This window comes from Oncorhynchus clarkii, chromosome 12 (assembly GCF_045791955.1).
Source record: "Oncorhynchus clarkii lewisi isolate Uvic-CL-2024 chromosome 12, UVic_Ocla_1.0, whole genome shotgun sequence".
In the NCBI taxonomy this organism is placed as follows: Eukaryota; Metazoa; Chordata; class Actinopteri; order Salmoniformes; family Salmonidae; genus Oncorhynchus; species Oncorhynchus clarkii.
The window spans coordinates 35,459,242-35,474,021 of record NC_092158.1 but is presented as its reverse complement, the minus strand read 5'-3'; the positions used below and the strand labels follow the sequence as shown (position 1 = coordinate 35,474,021).

General features: G+C 45.3%; 1 protein-coding gene across 3 annotated transcripts in view; it reads right to left on the bottom strand.

Moving 5' to 3' along the window:
* The window catches only part of LOC139423124 (cytospin-B-like), a 172,412-nt gene that overhangs the window by 128,536 nt on the left and 29,096 nt on the right, over positions 1 to 14,780 (bottom strand). Inside the window, exon 1 of one of the 3 annotated variants that reach the window (XM_071174794.1) lies at positions 1,921 to 2,007. The exons of the other annotated variants lie outside the window; for them this stretch is intronic. The gene's annotated coding sequence lies outside the window, so the exon portion shown is untranslated. Of the gene's footprint in view, positions 1 to 1,920; positions 2,008 to 14,780 lie in introns of those variants that run through there. 3 annotated transcript variants of the gene reach the window in all.

Sequence of the window (14,780 nt, the reverse complement as noted above, 5' to 3'; positions counted from 1 at the left end):
CAAAATTACCTAATTATGACAAACCCAATGTCTTAGAAAGAGAGAGAGAGCGAGAGAGAAAGACATCAGAATATGAAAGCTTACTTTATTTATTAATATGAAGTCTTCTTGATTAGGTTTCCCTAATTTCCCTTCAAACCTTTTCACAAAAACACAATATTCCTCAGGAAATATCAGTAATGTGGCAAAATCGGTTTGTGGGAAGGTTAGGCTAAATATGGGAATTTGTCAGCAGCATATCTGCAAATTAAAAAGTAGATTATGATTTTCTAGTTACCAAAGCTACTGCCCTGACTATTGGATTGTTATTTTCACTAATTACATGGACTTTGACAGCAAGGGGATGTAAAGACTTTCTCAAAAAGAGATGATTACAAATATAGAGATCTTATGGGGTTTTCTTAGACATAGAGCTAACAACAATCCAAAGGTTGCTGAGTTTAGATAAGGAAAGCTTGTACCAACTGACATTTCTTATCTGTTTGGGATTGAGATGTGAGTGAAACACTTTTGAGACATCCTCTTATTCATTTGAGCCCTAAAGGAGAGACAACAAACAATTTGGAGAACATTGCTACGCTATCCCTTTGACAACAAACATCCCATGAACCACAACAACCAAATAGGCTACTGTTTATATCATAATCTTAAGCAAATTACCCTATGAAACCCGTCCACAGAAAGTTGAACTTTAAACGTTTTCCAGTCTATAATCCCACACAGTGGGAGACCTCCCTCCAATGAACTGTGTATCTTGATCTCATAGGGAAGGTACAATAAAGCAGGTGCTGTGGGCGGGCTACCAGTCCAGTCTCTCTACCCAGCCCAGGCTCAGTGTTTCTGTTTGGGGGAGCAGATGTGGATATAGGGCACAGGGGCATGCTCCCATCATCAGAAGGTTAATGGAGCTTGGTAGCACTGACAGACATCTCCACTCTCCCTCTTTCTGTCACTGACAGAAGACATCCCCCGACCTTGATGAGGCAATTCTCAGTCAACTTCCTGAGTGGAAATGCCCACCACATAGACCCACACATTAAGTGGCGTCTCTGTGCTTATTCCTTTAATATTAAGACTGACACAGTCCTTTAATGAATGGATTGCAGATGGTTACATACGATTCCATATATTGGCTATATAGGAATCACACCATGGAGATGACAGATGCTACAACAAGCAGTGGTGCACCGAATACTGTAGATCTAGGCCTACCTAAACAACCACACAACAACAAAAAATGTACTTGGGGTATAATACACCAAATACACCTCGTAATACCCTTAAAATATATCTCTCTCTCATTGCTAGCTGAACATACTGTAATGCTAGCTGAACATACTGTAGCTAACATGAATATGGAGGAGCCTGATTCATTTCCTCAGCATTATCCACCACAGTAAACAGTGGGTGGGTGGCTCCTGAGTCCTGGCTGGCCCCAGTTTGGCAGTGGGTTGGAGAAAGGATGTTGGGTTGAATATCACACTGCTTCATCACGTCCTCTGATGTGTGACCCACTCTGCATGGCTCAGCCCAGGGCAGGCTTCAGCCTCAATCAGCCTTTAAATAACCAAGACTCTAAAGAGATGAACTGTTGGTGAACTATGACCAAAACTAGCATTATATAGCAGGTTGTTACTTCAGAGAAAAAGTGACTGGTATATTTAGCCCATAATGTTACTAAAAAAGATCTGTGGATATCTGTTAAGATCAGCCATAAAAAAAAACATTTTTAATTTTCAATTGTCCAACTAATGTCCTCAAATACCTTAAAGGTTTCATGTTTCAACCTAACTACCTTTAACCAACTTCTGAAAGGTCACAGACTGAGACTGAGCTCTAAAAAACATAAACATAGATATCAAAAGGGGGTGAAAGAGAAAGGGAGACAGAGGGATAGAGTGTCATAGAGAGTGTACTCACAGAAAGAAAACAGCAATGGTCTTGATGACACCTTCACAGAAACTGCCCTGCACTGTAACTCCCCCTATATACACTGACTGACTCCTACCGGAGTTGAGCTGGACAGACTACACATACAGCGTCTATGCACAGAGAGCAACACGCCAGCCAGACCTTTGGATCAGAGAGCCACTGAGAAAGAGCAGCAGGGCCAAGAGTAGTCCAGCTGCTACTGCCTCCACACGCACAGATCAAGACACGGAAGCAGCCTGTCTGCCTCTGTGCTGCCTATACCTCTCTCTCATGCTCTCTCTCAGACACGCACGCACGCTCTCTCTCAGGCACGCACGCGCGCGCACGCACACACACACACACACGCACACACACACACACACACACACACACACACACACACACACACACACACACACACACACACACACACACACACACACACACACACACACACACACACACACACACACACACACACACACACACACACACACACACACACACAGTCTAGCCACGAGGAAGTCTCCCTCCCCACTCAGACTATTTTTCCAAGCCGAGGTACAGGCGGTGGGAGAGGTGGAGACGCAGTTGTTTTGAGAAGATATTTTATTTCAATCCTGTTATTTGTCTCCCTTCCCTCAGGACACTGTGGTCATTTGATTTAGGCTACCTTAGGCTTAGCTCATGTGTATGACAGATTGTAGAGGACACAATCACCCCATTGTATGGTAAATAACTTTTGAGACCTGTGTCTGTGTTGCTCGTCCTTAGTAGGAAGATATGTGCTTCTTTTATTCATGTCTTTGAATATACTAGTATTTTAGAAATCAAAAGCACCAGATGCCTTGGTGGACGACGTGCACATTTCTCACTTCCAAATGTCCTGGCTGTGCTGACAAAGCTTGTCTTTGTCTCAGAAGAAAATAGTTCTAGCTTCAGTAGAGAGAAGAGGGAGGGCCAAGGATTAAGCATTTGTGGTAAGCATTTTACACATTTTCCAACTGTTCAAATTTGGATCGTCAACTTACGACATGACAAGTCCGTAGAAAATGTGGGTAGTAATAAGCTGGAGAATATTACTGCTCTCTGGGTTGTGATGGAAAACACTCCAGTCAGTTTGTGGTGAGCGGTAAAATAGGGAACTCTGGCTGGCTGACCACACCCCTGTACTGCACTGTACAAGGCCTATACCACACAAAAGATGTTTCCAAGGCTGCCTAACGACTGAGAAATGTTTCAGAGAGCAGAGAGGTTTACAGGCCCCACATCCTGTTTGACACCACACACAGAAACATATTCAGATTTAGAGCCTGATTAAGCCCAGACCACTCCGCCTGCCTTTAGTTTCAATTTAATTCTTGCATAAAACAAAAAAACACACAATTTCAGATTTTCAGCCAGTAGACAACTGACTCACAAGCAATGTTCCCTTCAACATTGTGAAACTTCTGTGCAACTTCCGGTGCGTGTTTACTGTGAACACTGAGGCTGTAACTGCTTTAAGTTATAGTTTTAACAGTGGTCAAGTAGGCTACTGTGGTTATTTGATCGTAATGTAGTCCTACCAGAGTGGTCTACCATCAAAAACTATGGAGAAAATAACATAACATTTTAACATGGAAATAGCTGTTCTATCAATCAGTCCACAGTAGCAGCCAATATGTGGTGTTCAATGTAGGCCTGCATTCCATGAGACATTTGAAAAAAACATACAGGGCTTTAAATTAACTTGTTTATCCACTTCTCCCACTTTACAAAATCAAATTCATTATTATTCCCATACCATTATTACAGAGAATCAGACCAATTATACTACACTACGCCTATTGGCTACTTAACTTATTCAAGACAGCCTAAAAATACAACAGTGCCCCTTTTAGGCATTAAAAAAGTTATTTTCCTGACTTGCTTTTCAAAGATGGCTTTAAATGCACACATTTTGTGCTCTTGTTGGAAGCAACCACTCCCCCATTGCTGACTACAAATGATTTATAACTGTGCTAATAACTCATTAACTAGCAAAGGATATAAAACACATGCACACATGGCTAAATGCAGCTCTCGCTTTGATATTTTTTTAAAAGCGCATCTATTCACGACCACCGCTCATGCTGTTAACACAGTCCAGTTTAAACTGAATGGCATAGATCCATTATGGTAATTTGCATATAGGCTTACTGCAGCGCTGATTGGTTATGCTACAACGGTCTGTGTAGAGTACGTGTTGAGTCTGTATGGCAATGCAAAAGAATCACGCAGTGATGTATTCTGCCTACAAGAAAATTGCTTGCATATTTAGTTTTGCATACTAAGTCTTGCAAAGTTTGTTTTGTTTCGGGACGTTGCATTGAAAGTGGCTAATATTGCGTTGACTCGATCACAATTCCCACAGTAAAGGGAGACTTTGACAATGTTAACTAAGGAGGAAAACTCTAGAAAGTTCAGTGAAATTCAATCTCGTGCTACTCTGTGCGGGCTGATATTTGTTATGCATGGCAGTCACAGGAGCTGCACGCAGCTTAGAGGGAACATTGCTCACATGTCACAATGATCATCATCTGTGTACTGGGTAGCCACTACGGATTGACTGTTAATTTACAGTCATTAGTGAGGCCACAAGTCTCTGACAATAACAATGACCATAGGGAAAGATGCATCACATGCTATATCATTATTATAATAGCCTAAGTGACCGTGACTGTAACCATGACACTGACTTAAAGCTGCATTATGCAGAAATCACCCCACCATTTCCTGGTTGAAAAACTTCTAATAGGTTGCCTAATTTCAGTTTCTGACAAAACAAGCATGTATAGTGTAGAGAATCATTGTACCATCTAAACTGCTGTGAAATATATTTTCCAGAACCAAAAATATTGTATTTTCAGCTGTTTGAAGCTCGTGTATAAAACTAAAAGTAAAAAAGATTGTTACACCCTGATCGGTTTCCCCTGTCTTTGTGCTTGTCTCCACCCACCTCCAGGCGTCGCCCATCTGCCCCATTAACCCCTGTGTATTTATACCTGTGTTTTCTGTTTGTCTGTTGCCAGTTTGTCTTGTCTTGTCAAGCCTACCAGCGTTTTTTCCGTACTCCTGTTTTCGCTCTAGTCCCTGTTTTCTAGTTTTCCCGGTTTTGACCATTTTGCGTGCCCTGTCGTTCTGTACCTTTCGGACTCTGCTCTAGTTTACTGACCTCTGCCTGCCCTTGACCTGTCGTTTGCCTGACCCCTATTTTTGTAATAATCTTTTGTTACTTCAAACTGTCTGTCTGCAGGTCTGATAGTATCCTGAGGTCTGATAGTACGAACTGGTCATGACTGACACAGCAGACTCGGACCAGCTCCACAACAATATCTCCCAGGAGCCACCATTGGTAGTCATGAGGAGTTACTTTGAGGTCTTCTGGACGGATTCCCTGGCAGAACGCTATGACTGTGCCTTGAATACATTGCTGGAGCAACTCCGCGGATTATCTGTGAGGCAGCCGGCCACGACAGTAGCCTGCCAGCCCCCCAGTAACACCACTGTCAGCAGTGAGTCTCTCCAGGCCACCCCCACGTACCTCCTCCGGAACGTTTCACTGGAGGGTCAGGAACCTGTTGGGCGTTTCTCTCCCAGTGTTCCATCATCTTCGAGTTCCAGCCCTCTTCCTTCCCCTCTGACCGCTCGAAGATAGCGTATCTCATAACGCTAATGTCCAGGAGGGCTCTCGTCTGGGCTACGGCGGTGTGGGAACAACAATTTGCCATGTGTTTCAGCCTGGAGGACTTCGTGGCTTAGGTGAAAAATGTTTTTGACTCTATGTTGTAGAGCGAGGTTGCCTGGAAGTTACTCCAGCTTCGGCAAGAGTCCCACACTGTGGCGGACTATGCGGTTGATTTCGGGACGTTGGCTGCCGAGAGTGCCTGGAACCCAGAATCCCTGTTCGAAACATACGTTCATGGCTTATCGGAGAAGGTTAAGGACGAGCTTGCAGCCCGGGAGCTGCCTACGGATCTCGATTCGCTCATCGCCTTGACCATCCGGATCGATGGCGGCTACAGGAACGTAGGAAGGAGAGGAGGTTTGATTCCAGTCCCAATCGCTCTCCAAAGAATCTCACCTTGCCTCAGAGGAACTCCGGAAGTCCCCGGCGTCTACGTCCCGAGAGGATCCAAGCTTACCCGAGTTCCCCCGAGAGTCTCTGAGTTCTGCCGACTCTCCTTTTTCGGGGCCGATCCAACTTACCAGAGATAGGCTGTCTCCAGCCGAACGCTTACACACACTTAACACCCAGAGTTGTCTGTATTGCGGAACTGCTGGTCATTATGTGTCTACCTGTCCCTTAAAGAGACCAGGCTCATCAGTAGATATGAGTACTCTAGTTGGCCATACACCCCTTTCCATGACATCCTGCTGTGGGGCGACCAGTCTAAATCTCTCCGGGTTCTCACAGACTTTGGGGCCGATGAGAGTTTGATGGACACCACCCTGGTGTCTGAGCTGGGCATCCCCACTCACCCCCTCTCCAGTCTCCTGGATGTTAGAGCACTGGATGGGCGCTCTATAGGCAGGGTCACCCACAATACTACTCCTATCCACCTGCGTGTATCTGGGAACCACAGTGAGTTTATACAGTTTATGCTCATCAAGTCTCCTCAGGTTCCCGTGGTATTGGGGTTTTCTTGGCGCCGGCGCCACAATCCCCTTATCAACTGGACTGCTGGTACTATCATGGGCTGGAGTCCGTTCTGCTATGCCCATTGCCTGAAGTCGGCAAAGCCTTCCCCCGGGACGTCTTCCTGTGGACCCGGAAGAAGGGTCGGACCTCTCCGCCGTCCCCGTGGAGTACCAGGATCTTCGGGAGGTTTTCAGCAAAGCTCGGGCCACTTCACTTCCTCCGCATCGACCCTATGACTGCGGGATCGACCTTCTGCCGGGCACTACACCACCCCGGGGACAGCTGTATTCACTGTCGGGTCCGGAGCCCAAGGCTATGGAGACGTTCATCGTGGACTCCCTGGCTGCAGGGGGTATCAGTCTTTCTGCCTCCTCTGCCGGCGCATTGTTCTTCTTTGTGGAGAAGAAGGACAAAACCCTGCACCTGTGCATTGACTAACGGGGCCTCAATGACATCACGGTTAAGAACTGCTACCAGCTACCAATCATCGCCTCGGCTTTTGAGCCGCTCCAGGGGGCCACTATCTACTCTAAGTTAGACCTGCGGAACGCCTACCACCTGGTACAGATACGGGAAGGTGATGAGTGGAAGCCTTCAACACTGCTAGCGGACACTATGAATACCTGGTGAAGCCCTGGTTAATGACGTTCTCCGAGATATGTTGAACCGGTTTGTGTTCGTCTACCTCGACGACATCCTCGTCTTTTCCCGCTCAGCTCAAGAACACGTTCTCCATGTCCAACAAGACCTGTTCCAACCACCTGTTCGTCAAAGCAAAATAATGTGAGTTCCATCGCTCCACCATCTCCTTCCTTGGATACATCATTGCTGCTGGGAATGTGCAGATGGATCCAGGAAAGGTGAGAGCGGTGCTGGATTGGCCCCAACCCAGCTGCAATGTTTCTTAGGATTTTCCCCTTTTTACCGCCGTTTTAACCGGAGTTACAGCAGCTTGGCTTCCCCCTTGTCAGCACTCACCTCTCCCAAGGTCCCGTTCACGTGGTCCCCAGCTGCTGACCGGGCATTCCTGGACCTTAACTTCTTAAGGTATAGGGGGCAGCATTTTCACTTTTGGATAAATAGCGTGCCCAATTTCAACTTCCTGCTATTCATGCCAGGAATATAAGATATGCATATTATTAGTAGATTTGGAGAGAAAACACTCCGAAGTTTCTAAAACTGTTTGAATCATGTATGTAAGTATAACAGAACGTATGTAGCAGGCAAAACCCCGAGGACTAGAAGTTCAGAATTCTTGTTTTTGGTCTGTCTGTTCACTGAGTTCTCATTGGCAAATGATATTTCTTAGGAACCTGTCTTCAGTTCCTACCGCTTCCACTGGATGTCACCAGTCTTTGGAATTTGGTTGAGGTTATTCATTTGTGCAATGAAGAAGTAGGCCATCTAGGAACTGGGTAACACTGTTGAGAGTTGAGCAAGACGTGAAAAGTAGCGTTGGTTTGTTGTCTTCCTGTATTGAACACAGATAGACCCGTCTACAATTTGATAGATTATTAACGTTTAAAAATACCTAAAGTTGTATTACAAAAGTAGTTTGAAATATTTTGGCAAAGTTTATAGGCAACTTTTGAAATATTTTGTAGTGACGTTGCGTTTTTTGGAAGCTGTTTTCTTTCTGGATCGAACCCGTCAAATAAATGGACATTTGGATATATATGGACGGAATTAATCAAACAAAAGGACCAATTGTGATGTTTATGGGACATATTGGAGTGCCAATAAAAGAAGCTCGTCAAAGGTAATGCATGTTTTATATTTTATTTCAGCGATTTGTGTAGCGCCTGCAGGGTTGAAATATGCTACCCTCTTTGTTTACTGTTGGGCTATCATCAGATAATAGCTTCTTATGCTTTCGCCAAAAAGCCTTTTTAAAATCTGACATATTGGTTGGATTCACAACGAGTGTAGCTTTAATTGAGTATCTTACATGTGTGATTTAACCTGTTGCGTCTACCAAACCCGGATCCGGGATTCTATTTACAGACCTAAGATCATTACCATAACGCAACGTTAACTATTCATGAAAATCGCAAATGAAATTAAATAAATATGCCATCTCTCAAGCTTAGCCTTTTGTAAACAACACTGTCATCTCAGATTTTCAAAATATGCTTCTCAACCATAGGAAAACAATCATTTGTGTAAAAGTGGCTAGCTAGCGTAGCATTTAGCGTTAGCATTAGCGTTAGCATCCAGCACGCAAGATTTCAACAAAAACATAAAAGCCTTCAAATAAAATCATTTACCTTTGAAGAACTTCGGATGTTTTCAATGAGGAGACTCTCAGTTAGATAGCAGATGCTCAGTTTTTCCAAAAAAGATTATTTGTGAATTCGAAATAGCTCCGTTTTCTACATCACATTTGGCTACCAAAAAAAAAACGAACATTCAGTCCTCAAAACGCGAACTTTTTTCCAAATTAACTCCATAATATCGACTGAAAACATGGCAAACGTTGTTTAGAATCAATCCTCAAGGTGTTTTTCACATATCTCTTCAATGATATATCGTTCGTGGAAGCATGGTTTCTCCCCTCAATCAAATGGAAAAGTACAAGCAGCTGGCGTTTGCGCACTGAATTCCACGCAGGACACCAGGCGGACACTTGGAAAATGTAGTCTCTTATGGTCAATCTTCCAATGATATGCCTACAAATACGTCACAATGCTGCTAACACCTTGGGGAAACGACAGAAAGTGTAGGCTCATTCCTTGCGCAATCACAGCCATATAAGGAGACAATGGAAAACAGAGCTTCAGAGATTCTGCTCATTTCCTGCTTGACGCATCATCTTGGTTTCGCCTGTAGAATGAGTTCTGGGGCACTTACAGACAATATCTTTGCAGATTCTGAAACTTCAGAGTGTTTTCTTTCAAAAACTGTCAAGAATATGCATAGTCGAGCATCTTTTCGTGACAAAATATCGCGCTTAAAACGGGAACGTTTTTTATCCAAAAATGAAATAGCGCCCCTAGAGATCCAACAGGTTAATGAAAGTTTGATTTTTATATCATTTTTATTTTATTTGCCGCCCTGCATTTTCCCAGTTTTTTGCCCAAGTGGGACGCAACCATCCACTATACCATAAGAAGTTAAGAACCACTTCACCAAAGCTCTCATATTGATCCATCAGGACCCTTCCCGTCAGTTCATGGAGGAAGTAGACGCTTCGGATGTCAGAATGGGGGCTGTCCTGTCCCAGCGTTCTGCGCTGGACCTTAAGCTGCCTTCTTCTCCCATCGCCTTAATGCCACAGAGAGGAATTGTGATGTGGGGGACAGAGAACTACTCGCAGTGAAGATGGCCTTTGATGAGTGGAGACATTGGTTAGAGGGGGCAGAACTTCCATTCGTAGTGTGGATGGATCACAAGAACCTAGAATATCGCAGCACCGCCAAGCGTCTCAACTCCATGCAAGCTCGATAGGCCCTGTTGTTCACCAGGTTCAACTTCACCATCTCCTACCGCCCGAGGTCTAAGAATGTTAAGCCGGATGCACTTTCACGCCGCGATTGCCCCGCTTCTACACCCACGAACCCCGAAACCATTCCCCCTACATCATGCCTTGCGGCTACCCTCATCTGGGGAATAGAGAACCAGGCCCGTGAGGCGGGCCCGGCTAACCGGATGTTTGTCCCAGATGCTGCCCGATCCGCCGTCCTGGAATGAGCTCATTCCTCCAGGCTTGCCTGCCACTCTTGCTTCCGTCGGACCCTGGCCTTTGTGCGATGGTGGCCCACCATGGTTCCTGACGTCTCCGCGTTTGTCGCCGCCTGCGCCATCTGTGCTCAGAACAAGACTCCTCGGCAACTCCGGCTGGCCTCCTTCAAACTCTTCCTGTCCCTAACCGTCCCTGGTCACATATATCCCTGGACTTCGTCACTGGTCGCCCTCCGCAACACCCCTATCCTCACCGTGGTGGACAGGTTTTCCAAAGCCGCCCATTTAATTCCCCTCCCCAAGCTACCTTCTGCCAAGGAGACTGCCCAGCTCATGGTGCAGAATGTCTTCCAGATCCATGGACTTCTGGTGGACATGGTTTCCGACAGTGGTCCTCAGTTCTCGTTCCGGTTCTGGAAGGCATTCAGCACACTCATTGGGTTGTCGGCCAGCCTGTCCTCTGGGTTTCATCCCCAATCCAACGGCCAGTCAGAGTGTGCCAATCAGGACCTGGAGACAACTCTTCGATGCCTCATCTCGGCCAACCCCACCACCTGGAGCCAGCAACTCATGTGGGTGGAGTACACCCTTCCCTGCTCGGCCACTGGGCTCTCGCCCTTCGAGTGCTACATGGGTTATCAGACCCCGCTCTTCCAGGAGCAAGAGGAAGAGGTCAACATACCCTCTACCCAGATGTTCGTCCGCCGCTGTTGGCGTACCTGGAAGAGAGCTCGGACCGCTCTTCCCACGAGGTATCGTCGACAGGCGGACCGCCACCGGACCCCGGCTCCCCGCTATCGTCTTGGGCAGAGGGTATGGCTGTCCACTTGGGATCTGCCCCCTCCGGGGTCCTGCAAACTTTCCCCCTGTTTTATTGGCCCTTTCCCCATCTCCAAGATTCTTAGCCCCTCTGCTGTTTGTCTTCTGTTGCCCCGTACCCTCCTTATACATCCCACTTTCCATGTGTCTAGGATTAAACCTGTCTCACAGCCCTTTGTGTCCAGGCCAAACAGATTAATTATATAGCATAAATCCGCTGCATGTGTGTGTGGTAGGTTTGTTCTGAAGAGCCACCTGTCAATGTGGGGTGTGTGTGTGGGGTTTATTCTGAAGAGCCACCTGTCAATGTGGGATATGTGAGAGTGTTGGCTGTAGCCTCTAGTGTCCACTCGATATCTCACTCAGAGAGAAACATGAGAGGAGATGAGAGGAAATGAGAAGAGAGGAGAGGCAGCCAGAGTGGGCTTCTTAGCACTGCCATCTTCACCTCTCTCTTTCCCTGTCTCTCTCGCTATCTCTGATTCTCTCTCCCACTCTCTCTCCCTGTTTCCCTCTCTTACTGACACATATTCCCCACACCTCACAAGGAGAAACTAACTTGCCAATCATCTTGGAAGAGAGAGGAATATTCTCTCCTCGTAAACTCCTTGAGTGTTCTCTTCTCTCAACGGAAAAACAGCCTGATGGTGACATCATGGAGTGTGAGGAATAGGCTGGCTATGTTGCCTTTTCCCTTTCTTGCCAGAGTTAACTGATGCAATCTCAAATCATATTAAATTATTGTCTAACAATATAAAACTTGAAGGAGGAAAACTTCACACAGACTTAGAGGCTAGCTGTGCATCGGAAAAATTGCCCTACTGTCACGCCCTGATCTGTTTCACCTGTCCTTGTGCTTGTCTCCACCCCCTCCAGGTGTCGTCTATCTTCCCCACTTATCCTATGGGTATTTATACCTGTGTTTTCTGTCTGTCTGTGACAGTTTGTCTTGTTTGTCAAGCTTACCAGCGTTTTCCTGTCAGCTCCTGTCTTTTCCCAGCTTCTCTTTCTCCGTCCTCCTGGTTTTTGACCCTTGCCTGTCCTGACCCTGAGCCTGCCTGCCATCCTGTATTTTTGCTCCTACTCTGGATTATCGACCCCTGCCTGCCTTGACCTGTCGTTTGCCTGACCTGATACCTACCAACTAGGGCACTTCAGTAAACACACAAAGCAAAAGACTTAAAAACAATGCATGAATGGATCAAAGGTAGAAAAATATAATAATATTTATTCAACGGAGGGATCCTCTATTGTCGTCATTACTCATTCTTACAAAAGGTATTTTCAAGGCCAAACAATAATAGCCTCCTATTGATGCTGAGAAGCTGTATCTGCAACAGTTCCCAGCTCTTCTGTCCCACTCTCTACTCCATTCTCCAGTTGTGGCCATGGGCCCAGGAGGCTATCCCGGTGTCTGGTCCCAGATCTGTTTGAGCTGCCATGCCAATTCCTGTGGTTGTTTGCAAGACAGCACAAACAGATCTGGGATCAGGTTACCAAGTGGCTGCCTGGCTCCCACACAGGAAGAAAAACAACAGCTACGGAGGCGCTGTATGGAACCACTTCAGAGTCTGGAGGCAGGGCAGAGCAGTGCTCCCGGTCCCACATAAACGTGTCTTTAAAACATAACCGACATTAGCACCTCCTCATTGGAGATCTCCTCTCTTTAACCCCCGGTCAACAGCCCTGCGCCCCCCACAGTGCCCAAGCCTCCCCCATTTCTCCATCACCCAAATCCAGATGGCTGATGTTCTGAAAGAACCGCAAATCTGGATCCCTGCAAATCATTCGGGCTAGACAATCTGGACTCTCTCTTTCTAAAATTAAAAACCCTATTAACTAGGCTGTTCAAACTCTCTTTCGTATCGTCTGAGATCCCCAAAGATTGGAAAGCTGCCGCGGTCAACCCCCTCTTCAAAGGGGGTGACACTCTAGACCCAAACTGCTACAGACCTATATCAATCCTACCCTGCCTTTCTAAGTCTTCAAAAGCCAAGTTAACAAACAGATCACCGACCATTTCGAATCCCACTGTACCTTCTCCGCCATGCAATCTTGTTTCCGAGCTGGTCATGGGTGCACCTCAGCCATGCTCAAGGTCCTAAACGATATCATAACTAGAGGTCGACCGATTCATCGGAATGGCTGATTACTTAGGGCCGATTACAAATTTTCATAACAATCGGAAATCGGTATTTTTGGGCGCCGATTTTGCCGATTTTTGTTAATATATATATATATATATATATATATATTTTTTTATATACCTTTATTTAACTAGGCAAGTCAGTTAAGAACACATTCTTATTTTCAATGACGGCCTAGGAATGGTGGGTTAACTGCTTTGTTCAGGGGCAGAACGATAGATTTTCACCTTGTCAGCTCGGGGGATTCAATCTTGTAACCTTACAGTTAACTAGTCCAACGCTACAACCACCTGCCTCTTGTTGCACTCCACAAGGAGACTGCCTGTTACGCGAATGCAGTAGAAGCCAAGGTAAGTTGCTAGCTAGCATTAAACTTATCTTATAAAAAACAATCAATCAATCATAATCACTAGTTACATGGTTGATGATATTACTAGTTTATCTAGCGTGTCCTGCGTTGCATATTTATTAATTTTTTTATTTCACCTTTATTTAACCAGGTAGGCCAGTTGAGAACAAGTTCTCATTTGCAACTGCGACCTGGCCAAGATAAAGCATAGCAGTGTGAACAGATAACAAAACAGAGTTACACATGGAGTAAACAATAAACAATAAACAAGTAAATAACAGTAGAAAAAAAATAATCTATATACATTGTGTGCAAAAGACATGAGGAGGTAGGCAATAAATAGGCCATAGGAGTGAATAATTACAATTTAGCAGATTAACACTGGAGTGAAAAATGATCAGATGAACATGTGCAGGTAGAGATACTGGTGTGCAACAGAGCAGAAAAGTAAATAAAATAAAAACAGTATGGGGATGAGGTAGGTAAATTGGGTGGGCTATATACCAATGGACTATGTACAGCTGCAGCGATCGGTTAGCTGCTCAGATAGCAGATATTTAAAGTTGGTGAGGGAGATAAAAGTCTCCAACTTCAGAGATTTTGGCAAGTTTGGTGGCGTGAGTGAAGGAGGCTTTGTTGCGAAATAGAAAGCCGACTCTAGATTTGATTTTGGATTGGAGATGTTTGATATGAGTCTAGAAGGAGAGTTTGCAGTCTAGCCAGACACCTAGATGTCCACATATTCTAGGTCGGAACCATCCAGGGTGGTGGTGCTAGTCGGGGGTGCGGGTGCAGGCAGCGAACGGTTGAAAAGCATGCATTTGGTTTTACTAGCGTTTAAGAGCAGTTGGAGGCCACAAAAGGAGTGTTGTATAATCGATGCAATGCTGGGGGATGATTTAACAAAAGCTCATTTGCGAAAAAAGCACAATCGTTGGACGAGTGTACCTAATCATAAACACCAATGCCTTTCTTAAAATCAGTACACAGAAGTATATATTTTTAAACCTGCATATTTAGCTAAAAGAAATCCAGGTTAGCAGGCAATATTAACTAGGTGAAATTGTGTCACTTTTCTTGCGTTCATTGCATGCAGAGTCAGGGCATATGCAACAGTTTGGGCAGCCTGGCTCATTGCGAACTAATTTCCCAGAAGTTAACGTAATTATGACATAACATTGAAGGTTGTGCAATGTAACAAGAATATTTA